The 12707-nt window shown below is 40.9% G+C and overlaps 7 non-coding genes across 7 annotated transcripts; all 7 read right to left on the bottom strand.

Moving 5' to 3' along the window:
* Positions 1 to 988: 988 nt before the first annotated feature.
* On the bottom strand, positions 989 to 1061 carry TRNAK-UUU (transfer RNA lysine (anticodon UUU)). Its single transcript has one exon. It is a non-coding gene; the product is annotated as a tRNA-Lys (tRNA).
* A 1943-nt stretch (positions 1062 to 3004) lies between these two features.
* On the bottom strand, positions 3005 to 3077 carry TRNAK-UUU (transfer RNA lysine (anticodon UUU)). Its single transcript has one exon. It is a non-coding gene; the product is annotated as a tRNA-Lys (tRNA).
* A 935-nt stretch (positions 3078 to 4012) lies between these two features.
* On the bottom strand, positions 4013 to 4085 carry TRNAK-UUU (transfer RNA lysine (anticodon UUU)). The gene has a single exon. It is a non-coding gene; the product is annotated as a tRNA-Lys (tRNA).
* Positions 4086 to 6028: 1943 nt separating this feature from the next.
* On the bottom strand, positions 6029 to 6101 carry TRNAK-UUU (transfer RNA lysine (anticodon UUU)). The gene has a single exon. It is a non-coding gene; the product is annotated as a tRNA-Lys (tRNA).
* A 1104-nt stretch (positions 6102 to 7205) lies between these two features.
* Positions 7206 to 7278, bottom strand: TRNAK-UUU (transfer RNA lysine (anticodon UUU)). Its single transcript has one exon. It is a non-coding gene; the product is annotated as a tRNA-Lys (tRNA).
* A 1943-nt stretch (positions 7279 to 9221) lies between these two features.
* TRNAK-UUU (transfer RNA lysine (anticodon UUU)) lies at positions 9222 to 9294 on the bottom strand. The gene has a single exon. It is a non-coding gene; the product is annotated as a tRNA-Lys (tRNA).
* A 1943-nt stretch (positions 9295 to 11237) lies between these two features.
* TRNAK-UUU (transfer RNA lysine (anticodon UUU)) lies at positions 11238 to 11310 on the bottom strand. The gene has a single exon. It is a non-coding gene; the product is annotated as a tRNA-Lys (tRNA).
* Between the last annotated feature and the right edge of the window lie 1397 nt (positions 11311 to 12707).

Below are 12707 nucleotides of genomic sequence, written 5' to 3'. Positions count from 1 at the left end.
GTACCGGCTCCTGCTCCTGCCGCCCGGACACTGAAGGAGGGGAGGAAGGATCCACCCCCCGTTGTAGGCCCCGCCGCACTGGAGGATTCCTCCCGGCGCCGCGCTGTGAGGTGGAGGGAACAGCGCTGCTTACCGGAGGGTCCGCAGAGGGGCTCCTATTTCGGCACCGGGCCCTGGGGATGATGTCCGGGCTTAGGCGCGCCGGAGGCCTAGTCCTCCGCGGCCGGCGCCCGTCCTGCGGTGTCTGCGATGGTGCTCCCCTGGAGAAGGCTGTTAACGGATGCATTCAGCCAATCTGTCCCCTGGGAGCTGGCTGCCGTCCGGAGACGCTGGAGGATCGCTTCAACGTCCATTCTGGTAAGTGTGACAGAGATTCCTCACTTGTCACGCAGGCACCTAAAATGGATGCCTGCGTGAGGAGCGTGCCCCTTTTTATGTGCCCCCTCCCCACAGTCCCCTAGTTCCACCCCTTATTTTCAAAAAATGCCCCTAAAGCCACCCCTCAAGTTCCCAGTTAACCCCTTACCACCGTATCCCTTCTAACTGCTCCAGCTCCCCAGGTCCCACGTAACCCCGTCATGGCGGCCTCCCTTTACGTGCCGTGGGCCCCCAGTACGGCCTTTCTTGGCTGTTGTTAGCGATCAGTCTACTATTGATTTGTGGCTTATAGGCAGGAGTTACAGTTATGAAAATAAGCATCTTCTGAATATCACCATAACAGAACCAAGTAATAGTGCTAAACAGTGACTGAGTACCATCATACCATAGCCATGGTACATAACATTACCAGTGATCACTTGCTGCTGGTGCCAAAAAAGCAACCGAGCAGAACATGGTCACGGCTCTATACTGTCATAAACTAGCTGAAATCAAAGAAACTACGGTAACCAAGATATTTTTCTGAATAGTCACCATCATTTGTTTTTCAGTAGTTTTCTCACATCCTTAAATTATAGCGTTTATTGTTTTCCGCTTTATTAAAAGCATCCGCCCGAACAGGGACTTGAACCCTGGACCCTCAGATTAAAAGTCTGATGCTCTACCGACTGAGCTATCCGGGCTCTGTATCGAGTCGTGACTGAATACCGCCAAACCGTCACCATATACTAACAACAAATGTGATAAAATATCGCCAAACCACCACCACATAATAACACCAAATAGTGACTGAATACCGCCATACAATCACCACATAATAACACTGTAAACTGACTGAATATCGCCATGCAACACAAACATAATAACCTAAAATAGCGACAGAATACTGCCATACCATCACCACATAATAACAGCATATAATGACTGAACACCGCCATACAATTACCACATAAAATCACCAAATAGTGACTGAACACCATCCCAACATAAAAACACCAAATAATGACTGATTACCACAATACCATGACCACATAATAACACAAAATAGTGACTGAATACCGCCATACTAAGTTACACCCACTTTACTCTCGTGATGACCTCACGTGAGTCTGCTTGTGGGATGCCCTCAGCCGTTCAGAATTTTATGAAATTCCCAACTTATGTGATATCTTTACCCCTGAAGATCGCAAAAGGTTGAGATCGCTGCCATATCTTTTATCAGGATTTTACCACTACCCAGAGACCAAACATCACATGGCTGTTGTTAGCGATCTGTCTACTATTGATTTGTGGCTTATAGGCAGGAGTTACAGTTATGAAAATAAGCATCTTCTGAATATCACCATAACAGAACCAAGTAATAGTGCTAAACAGTGACTGAGTACCATCATACCATAGCCATGGTACATAACATTACCAGTGATCACTTGCTGCTGGTGCCAAAAAAGCAACCGAGCAGAACATGGTCACGGCTCTATACTGTCATAAACTAGCTGAAATCAAAGAAACTACGGTAACCAAGATATTTTTCTGAATAGTCACCATCATTTGTTTTTCAGTAGTTTTCTCACATCCTTAAATTATAGCGTTTATTGTTTTCCGCTTTATTAAAAGCATCCGCCCGAACAGGGACTTGAACCCTGGACCCTCAGATTTAAAGTCTGATGCTCTACCGACTGAGCTATCTGGGATCTGTATCGAGTCATGACTGAATACCGCCAAACCGTCACCATATACTAACAACAAATGTGATAAAATATCGCCAAACCACCACCACATAATAACACCAAATAGTGACTGAATACCGCCATACAATCACCACATAATAACACTGTAAACTGACTGAATATCGCCATGCAACACAAACATAATAACCTAAAATAGCGACAGAATACTGCCATACCATCACCACATAATAACAGCATATAATGACTGAACACCGCCATACAATTACCACATAAAATCACCAAATAGTGACTGAACACCATCCCAACATAAAAACACCAAATAATGACTGATTACCACAATACCATGACCACATAATAACACAAAATAGTGACTGAATACCGCCATACTAAGTTACACCCACTTTACTCTCGTGATGACCTCACGTGAGTCTGCTTGTGGGATGCCCTCAGCCGTTCAGAATTTTATGAAATTCCCAACTTATGTGATATCTTTACCCCTGAAGATCGCAAAAGGTTCAGATCGCCGCCACATCTTTTATCAGGATTTTACCACTACCCAGAGACCAAACATCACATGGCTGTTGTTAGCGATCTGTCTACTATTGATTTGTGGCTTATAGGCAGGAGTTACAGTTATGAAAATAAGCATCTTCTGAATATCACCATAACAGAACCAAGTAATAGTGCTAAACAGTGACTGAGTACCATCATACCATAGCCATGGTACATAACATTACCAGTGATCACTTGCTGCTGGTGCCAAAAAAGCAACCGAGCAGAACATGATCACGGCTCTATACTGTCATAAACTAGCTGAAATCAAAGAAACTACGGTAACCAAGATATTTTTCTGAATAGTCACCATCATTTGTTTTTCAGTAGTTTTCTCACATCCTTAAATTATAGCGTTTATTGTTTTCCGCTTTATTAAAAGCATCCGCCCGAACAGGGACTTGAACCCTGGACCCTCAGATTAAAAGTCTGATGCTCTACCGACTGAGCTATCCGGGCTCTGTATTGAGTTGTGACTGAATACCGCCAAACCGTCACCATATACTAACAACAAATGTGATAAAATATCGCCAAACCACCACCACATAATAACACCAAATAGTGACTGAATACCGCCATACAATCACCACATAATAACACTGTAAACTGACTGAATATCGCCATGCAACACAAACATAATAACCTAAAATAGCGACAGAATACTGCCATACCATCACCACATAATAACAGCATATAATGACTGAACACCGCCATACAATTACCACATAAAATCACCAAATAGTGACTGAACACCATCCCAACATAAAAACACCAAATAATGACTGATTACCACAATACCATGACCACATAATAACACAAAATAGTGACTGAATACCGCCATACTAAGTTACACCCACTTTACTCTCGTGATGACCTCACGTGAGTCTGCTTGTGGGATGCCCTCAGCCGTTCAGAATTTTATGAAATTCCCAACTTATGTGATATCTTTACCCCTGAAGATCGCAAAAGGTTGAGATCGCCGCCATATCTTTTATCAGGATTTTACCACTACCCAGAGACCAAACATCACATGGCTGTTGTTAGCGATCTGTCTACTATTGATTTGTGGCTTATAGGCAGGAGTTACAGTTATGAAAATAAGCATCTTCTGAATATCACCATAACAGAACCAAGTAATAGTGCGAAACAGTGACTGAGTACCATCATACCATAGCCATGGTACATAACATTACCAGTGATCACTTGCTGCTGGTGCCAAAAAAGCAACCGAGCAGAACATGGTCACGGCTCTATACTGTCATAACCTAGCTGAAATCAAAGAAACTACGGTAACCAAGATATTTTTCTGAATAGTCACCATCATTTGTTTTTCACTAGTTTTCTCACATCCTTAAATTATAGCGTTTATTGTTTTCCGCTTTATTAAAAGCATCCGCCCGAACAGGGACTTGAACCCTGGACCCTCAGATTAAAAGTCTGATGCTCTACCGACTGAGCTATCCGGGCTCTGTATCGAGTCGTGACTGAATACCGCCAAACCGTCACCATATACTAACAACAAATGTGATAAAATATCGCCAAACCACCACCACATAATAACACCAAATAGTGACTGAATACCGCCATACAATCACCACATAATAACACTGTAAACTGACTGAATATCGCCATGCAACACAAACATAATAACCTAAAATAGCGACAGAATACTGCCATACCATCACCACATAATAACAGCATATAATGACTGAACACCGCCATACAATTACCACATAAAATCACCAAATAGTGACTGAACACCATCCCAACATAAAAACACCAAATAATGACTGATTACCACAATACCATGACCACATAATAACACAAAATAGTGACTGAATACCGCCATACTAAGTTACACCCACTTTACTCTCGTGATAACCTCACGTGAGTCTGCTTGTGGGATGCCCTCAGCCGTTCAGAATTTTATGAAATTCCCAACTTATGTGATATCTTTACCCCTGAAGATCGCAAAAGGTTGAGATCGCTGCCATATCTTTTATCAGGATTTTACCACTACCCAGAGACCAAACATCACATGGCTGTTGTTAGCGATCTGTCTACTATTGATTTGTGGCTTATAGGCAGGAGTTACAGTTATGAAAATAAGCATCTTCTGAATATCACCATAACAGAACCAAGTAACAGTGCTAAACAGTGACTGAGTACCATCATACCATAGCCATGGTACATAACATTACCAGTGATCACTTGCTGCTGGTGCCAAAAAAGCAACCGAGCAGAACATGGTCACGGCTCTATACTGTCATAAACTAGCTGAAATCAAAGAAACAACGGTAACCAAGATATTTTTCTGAATAGTCACCATCATTTGTTTTTCAGTAGTTTTCTCACATCCTTAAATTATAGCGTTTATTGTTTTCCGCTTTATTAAAAGCATCCGCCCGAACAGGGACTTGAACTCTGGACCCTCAGATTAAGAGTCTGATGCTCTACCGACTGAGCTATCCGGGCTCTGTATCGAGTCGTGACTGAATACCGCCAAACCGTCACCATATACTAACAACAAATGTGATAAAATATCGCCAAACCACCACCACATAATAACACCAAATAGTGACTGAATACCGCCATACAATCACCACATAATAACACTGTAAACTGACTGAATATCGCCATGCAACACAAACATAATAACCTAAAATAGCGACAGAATACTGCCATACCATCACCACATAATAACAGCATATAATGACTGAACACCGCCATACAATTACCACATAAAATCACCAAATAGTGACTGAACACCATCCCAACATAAAAACACCAAATAATGACTGATTACCACAATACCATGACCACATAATAACACAAAATAGTGACTGAATACCGCCATACTAAGTTACACCCACTTTACTCTCGTGATGACCTCACGTGAGTCTGCTTGTGGGATGCCCTCAGCCGTTCAGAATTTTATGAAATTCCCAACTTATGTGATATCTTTACCCCTGAAGATCGCAAAAGGTTGAGATCGCCGCCATATCTTTTATCAGGATTTTACCACTACCCAGAGACCAAACATCACATGGCTGTTGTTAGCGATCTGTCTACTATTGATTTGTGGCTTATAGGCAGGAGTTACAGTTATGAAAATAAGCATCTTCTGAATATCACCATAACAGAACCAAGTAATAGTGCTAAACAGTGACTGAGTACCATCATACCATAGCCATGGTACATAACATTACCAGTGATCACTTGCTGCTGGTGCCAAAAAAGCAACCGAGCAGAACATGGTCACGGCTCTATACTGTCATAAACTAGCTGAAATCAAAGAAACTACGGTAACCAAGATATTTTTCTGAATAGTCACCATCATTTGTTTTTCAGTAGTTTTCTCACATCCTTAAATTATAGCGTTTATTGTTTTCCGCTTTATTAAAAGCATCCGCCCGAACAGGGACTTGAACCCTGGACCCTCAGATTAAAAGTCTGATGCTCTACCGACTGAGCTATCCGGGCTCTGTATCGAGTCGTGACTGAATACCGCCAAACCGTCACCATATACTAACAACAAATGTGATAAAATATCGCCAAACCACCACCGCTTAATAACACCAAATAGTGACTGAATATCGCCATACAATCACCACATAATAACATGATGCTCTACCGACTGAGCTATCCGGGCTCTGTATCGAGTCGTGACTGAATACCGCCAAACCGTCACCATATACTAACAACAAATGTGATAAAATATCGCCAAACCACCACCACATAATAACACCAAATAGTGACTGAATACCGCCATAGAATCACCACATAATAACACTGTAAACTGACTGAATATCGCCATGCAACACAAACATAATAACCTAAAATAGCGACAGAATACTGCCATACCATCACCACATAATAACAGCATATAATGACTGAACACCGCCATACAATTACCACATAAAATCACCAAATAGTGACTGAACACCATCCCAACATAAAAACACCAAATAATGACTGATTACCACAATACCATGACCACATAATAACACAAAATAGTGACTGAATACCGCCATACTAAGTTACACCCACTTTACTCTCGTGATGACCTCACGTGAGTCTGCTTGTGGGATGCCCTCAGCCGTTCAGAATTTTATGAAATTCCCAACTTATGTGATATCTTTACCCCTGAAGATCGCAAAAGGTTGAGATCGCCGCCATTTCTTTTATCAGGATTTTACCACTACCCAGAGACCAAACATCACATGGCTGTTGTTAGCGATCTGTCTACTATTGATTTGTGGCTTATAGGCAGGAGTTACAGTTATGAAAATAAGCATCTTCTGAATATCACCATAACAGAACCAAGTAATAGTGCTAAACAGTGACTGAGTACCATCATACCATAGCCATGGTACATAACATTACCAGTGATCACTTGCTGCTGGTGCCAAAAAAGCAACCGAGCAGAACATGGTCACGGCTCTATACTGTCATAAACTAGCTGAAATCAAAGAAACTACGGTAACCAAGATATTTTTCTGAATAGTCACCATCATTTGTTTTTCAGTAGTTTTCTCACATCCTTAAATTATAGCGTTTATTGTTTTCCGCTTTATTAAAAGCATCCGCCCGAACAGGGACTTGAACCCTGGACCCTCAGATTAAAAGTCTGATGCTCTACCGACTGAGCTATCCGGGCTCTGTATCGAGTCGTGACTGAATACCGCCAAACCGTCACCATATACTAACAACAAATGTGATAAAATATCGCCAAACCACCACCACATAATAACACCAAATAGTGACTGAATACCGCCATACAATCACCACATAATAACACTGTAAACTGACTGAATATCGCCATGCAACACAAACATAATAACCTAAAATAGCGACAGAATACTGCCATACCATCACCACATAATAACAGCATATAATGACTGAACACCGCCATACAATTACCACATAAAATCACGAAATAGTGACTGAACACCATCCCAACATAAAAACACCAAATAATGACTGATTACCACAATACCATGACCACATAATAACACAAAATAGTGACTGAATACCGCCATACTAAGTTACACCCACTTTACTCTCGTGATGACCTCACGTGAGTCTGCTTGTGGGATGCCCTCAGCCATTCAGAATTTTATGAAATTCCCAACTTATGTGATATCTTTACCCCTGAAGATCGCAAAAGGTTGAGATCGCCGCCATATCTTTTATCAGGATTTTACCACTACCCAGAGACCAAACATCACATGGCTGTTGTTAGCGATCTGTCTACTATTGATTTGTGGCTTATAGGCAGGAGTTACAGTTATGAAAATAAGCATCTTCTGAATATCACCATAACAGAACCAAGTAATAGTGCTAAACAGTGACTGAGTACCATCATACCATAGCCATGGTACATAACATTACCAGTGATCACTTGCTGCTGGTGCCAAAAAAGCAACCGAGCAGAACATGGTCACGGCTCTATACTGTCATAAACTTGCTGAAATCAAAGAAACTACGGTAACCAAGATATTTTTCTGAATAGTCACCATCATTTGTTTTTCAGTAGTTTTCTCACATCCTTAAATTATAGCGTTTATTGTTTTCCGCTTTATTAAAAGCATCCGCCCGAACAGGGACTTGAACCCTGGACCCTCAGATTAAAAGTCTGATGCGCTACCGACTGAGCTATCCGGGCTCTGTATCGAGTTGTGACTGAATACCGCCAAACCGTCACCATATACTAACAACAAATGTGATAAAATATCGCCAAACCACCACCACATAATAACACCAAATAGTGACTGAATACCGCCATACAATCACCACATAATAACACTGTAAACTGACTGAATATCGCCATGCAACACAAACATAATAACCTAAAATAGCGACAGAATACTGCCATACCATCACCACATAATAACAGCATATAATGACTGAACACCGCCATACAATTACCACATAAAATCACCAAATAGTGACTGAACACCATCCCAACATAAAAACACCAAATAATGACTGATTACCACAATACCATGACCACATAATAACACAAAATAGTGACTGAATACCGCCATACTAAGTTACACCCACTTTACTCTCGTGATGACCTCACGTGAGTCTGCTTGTGGGATGCCCTCAGCCGTTCAGAATTTTATGAAATTCCCAACTTATGTGATATCTTTACCCCTGAAGATCGCAAAAGGTTCAGATCGCCGCCATATCTTTTATCAGGATTTTACCACTACCCAGAGACCAAACATCACATGGCTGTTGTTAGCGATCTGTCTACTATTGATTTGTGGCTTATAGGCAGGAGTTACAGTTATGAAAATAAGCATCTTCTGAATATCACCATAACAGAACCAAGTAATAGTGCTAAACAGTGACTGAGTACCATCATACCATAGCCATGGTACATAACATTACCAGTGATCACTTGCTGCTGGTGCCAAAAAAGCAACCGAGCAGAACATGGTCACGGCTCTATACTGTCATAAACTAGCTGAAATCAAAGAAACTACGGTAACCAAGATATTTTTCTGAATAGTCACCATCATTTGTTTTTCAGTAGTTTTCTCACATCCTTAAATTATAGCGTTTATTGTTTTCCGCTTTATTAAAAGCATCCGCCCGAACAGGGACTTGAACCCTGGACCCTCAGATTAAAAGTCTGATGCTCTACCGACTGAGCTATCCGGGCTCTGTAGCGAGTCGTGACTGAATACCGCCAAACCGTCACCATATACTAACAACAAATGTGATAAAATATCGCCAAACCACCACCACATAATAACACCAAATAGTGACTGAATACCGCCATACAATCACCACATAATAACACTGTAAACTGACTGAATATCGCCATGCAACACAAACATAATAACCTAAAATAGCGACAGAATACTGCCATACCATAACCACATAATAACAGCATATAATGACTGAACACCGCCATACAATTACCACATAAAATCACCAAATAGTGACTGAACACCATCCCAACATAAAAACACCAAATAATGACTGATTACCACAATACCATGACCACATAATAACACAAAATAGTGACTGAATACCGCCATACTAAGTTACACCCACTTTACTCTCGTGATGACCTCACGTGAGTCTGCTTGTGGGATGCCCTCAGCCGTTCAGAATTTTATGAAATTCCCAACTTATGTGATATCTTTACCCCTGAAGATCGCAAAAGGTTGAGATCGCTGCCATATCTTTTATCAGGATTTTACCACTACCCAGAGACCAAACATCACATGGCTGTTGTTAGCGATCTGTCTACTATTGATTTGTGGCTTATAGGCAGGAGTTACAGTTATGAAAATAAGCATCTTCTGAATATCACCATAACAGAACCAAGTAATAGTGCTAAACAGTGACTGAGTACCATCATACCATAGCCATGGTACATAACATTACCAGTGATCACTTGCTGCTGGTGCCAAAAAAGCAACCGAGCAGAACATGGTCACGGCTCTATACTGTCATAAACTAGCTGAAATCAAAGAAACTACGGTAACCAAGATATTTTTCTGAATAGTCACCATCATTTGTTTTTCAGTAGTTTTCTCACATCCTTAAATTATAGCGTTTATTGTTTTCCGCTTTATTAAAAGCATCCGCCCGAACAGAGACTTGAACCCTGGACCCTCAGATTAAAAGTCTGATGCGCTACCGACTGAGCTATCCGGGCTCTGTATCGAGTCGTGACTGAATACCGCCAAACCGTCACCATATACTAACAACAAATGTGACAAAATATTGCCAAACCACCACCACATAATAACACCAAATAGTGACTGAATACCGCCATACAATCACCACATAATAACACTGTAAACTGACTGAATATCGCCATGCAACACAAACATAATAACCTAAAATAGCGACAGAATACTGCCATACCATCACCACATAATAACAGCATATAATGACTGAACACCGCCATACAATTACCACATAAAATCACCAAATAGTGACTGAACACCATCCCAACATAAAAACACCAAATAATGACTGATTACCACAATACCATGACCACATAATAACACAAAATAGTGACTGAATACCGCCATACTAAGTTACACCCACTTTACTCTCGTGATGACCTCACGTGAGTCTGCTTGTGGGATGCCCTCAGCCGTTCAGAATTTTATGAAATTCCCAACTTATGTGATATCTTTACCCCTGAAGATCGCAAAAGGTTGAGATCGCCGCCATTTCTTTTATCAGGATTTTACCACTACCCAGAGACCAAACATCACATGGCTGTTGTTAGCGATCTGTCTACTATTGATTTGTGGCTTATAGGCAGGAGTTACAGTTATGAAAATAAGCATCTTCTGAATATCACCATAACAGAACCAAGTAATAGTGCTAAACAGTGACTGAGTACCATCATACCATAGCCATGGTACATAACATTACCAGTGATCACTTGCTGCTGGTGCCAAAAAAGCAACCGAGCAGAACATGGTCACGGCTCTATACTGTCATAAACTAGCTGAAATCAAAGAAACTACGGTAACCAAGATATTTTTCTGAATAGTCACCATCATTTGTTTTTCAGTAGTTTTCTCACATCCTTAAATTATAGCGTTTATTGTTTTCCGCTTTATTAAAAGCATCCGCCCGAACAGGGACTTGAACCCTGGACCCTCAGATTAAAAGTCTGATGCTCTACCGACTGAGCTATCCGGGCTCTGTATCGAGTTGTGACTGAATACCGCCAAACCGTCACCATATACTAACAACAAATGTGATAAAATATCGCCAAACCACCACCACATAATAACACCAAATAGTGACTGAATACCGCCATACAATCACCACATAATAACACTGTAAACTGACTGAATATCGCCATGCAACACAAACATAATAACCTAAAATAGCGACAGAATACTGCCATACCATCACCACATAATAACAGCATATAATGACTGAACACCGCCATACAATTACCACATAAAATCACCAAATAGTGACTGAACACCATCCCAACATAAAAACACCAAATAATGACTGATTACCACAATACCATGACCACATAATAACACAAAATAGTGACTGAATACCGCCATACTAAGTTACACCCACTTTACTCTCGTGATGACCTCACGTGAGTCTGCTTGTGGGATGCCCTCAGCCGTTCAGAATTTTATGAAATTCCCAACTTATGTGATATCTTTACCCCTGAAGATCGCAAAAGGTTGAGATCGCTGCCATATCTTTTATCAGGATTTTACCACTACCCAGAGACCAAACATCACATGGCTGTTGTTAGCGATCTGTCTACTATTGATTTGTGGCTTATAGGCAGGAGTTACAGTTATGAAAATAAGCATCTTCTGAATATCACCATAACAGAACCAAGTAATAGTGCTAAACAGTGACTGAGTACCATCATACCATAGCCATGGTACATAACATTACCAGTGATCACTTGCTGCTGGTGCCAAAAAAGCAACCGAGCAGAACATGGTCACGGCTCTATACTGTCATAAACTAGCTGAAATCAAAGAAACTACGGTAACCAAGATATTTTTCTGAATAGTCACCATCATTTGTTTTTCAGTAGTTTTCTCACATCCTTAAATTATAGCGTTTATTGTTTTCCGCTTTATTAAAAGCATCCGCCCGAACAGGGACTTGAACCCTGGACCCTCAGATTAAAAGTCTGATGCGCTACCGACTGAGCTATCCGGGCTCTGTATCGAGTCGTGACTGAATACCGCCAAACCGTCACCATATACTAACAACAAATGTGACAAAATATTGCCAAACCACCACCACATAATAACACCAAATAGTGACTGAATACCGCCATACAATCACCACATAATAACACTGTAAACTGACTGAATATCGCCATGCAACACAAACATAATAACCTAAAATAGCGACAGAATACTGCCATACCATCACCACATAATAACAGCATATAATGACTGAACACCGCCATACAATTACCACATAAAATCACCAAATAGTGACTGAACACCATCCCAACATAAAAACACCAAATAATGACTGATTACCACAATACCATGACCACATAATAACACAAAATAGTGACTGAATACCGCCATACTAAGT

Source organism: Ranitomeya imitator, chromosome 4 (assembly GCF_032444005.1).
Source record: "Ranitomeya imitator isolate aRanImi1 chromosome 4, aRanImi1.pri, whole genome shotgun sequence".
Classification (NCBI taxonomy): domain Eukaryota; kingdom Metazoa; phylum Chordata; class Amphibia; order Anura; family Dendrobatidae; genus Ranitomeya; species Ranitomeya imitator.
The sequence above is the reverse complement of the archived record's forward strand: the minus strand, read 5'-3'. Positions and strand labels throughout refer to the sequence as shown.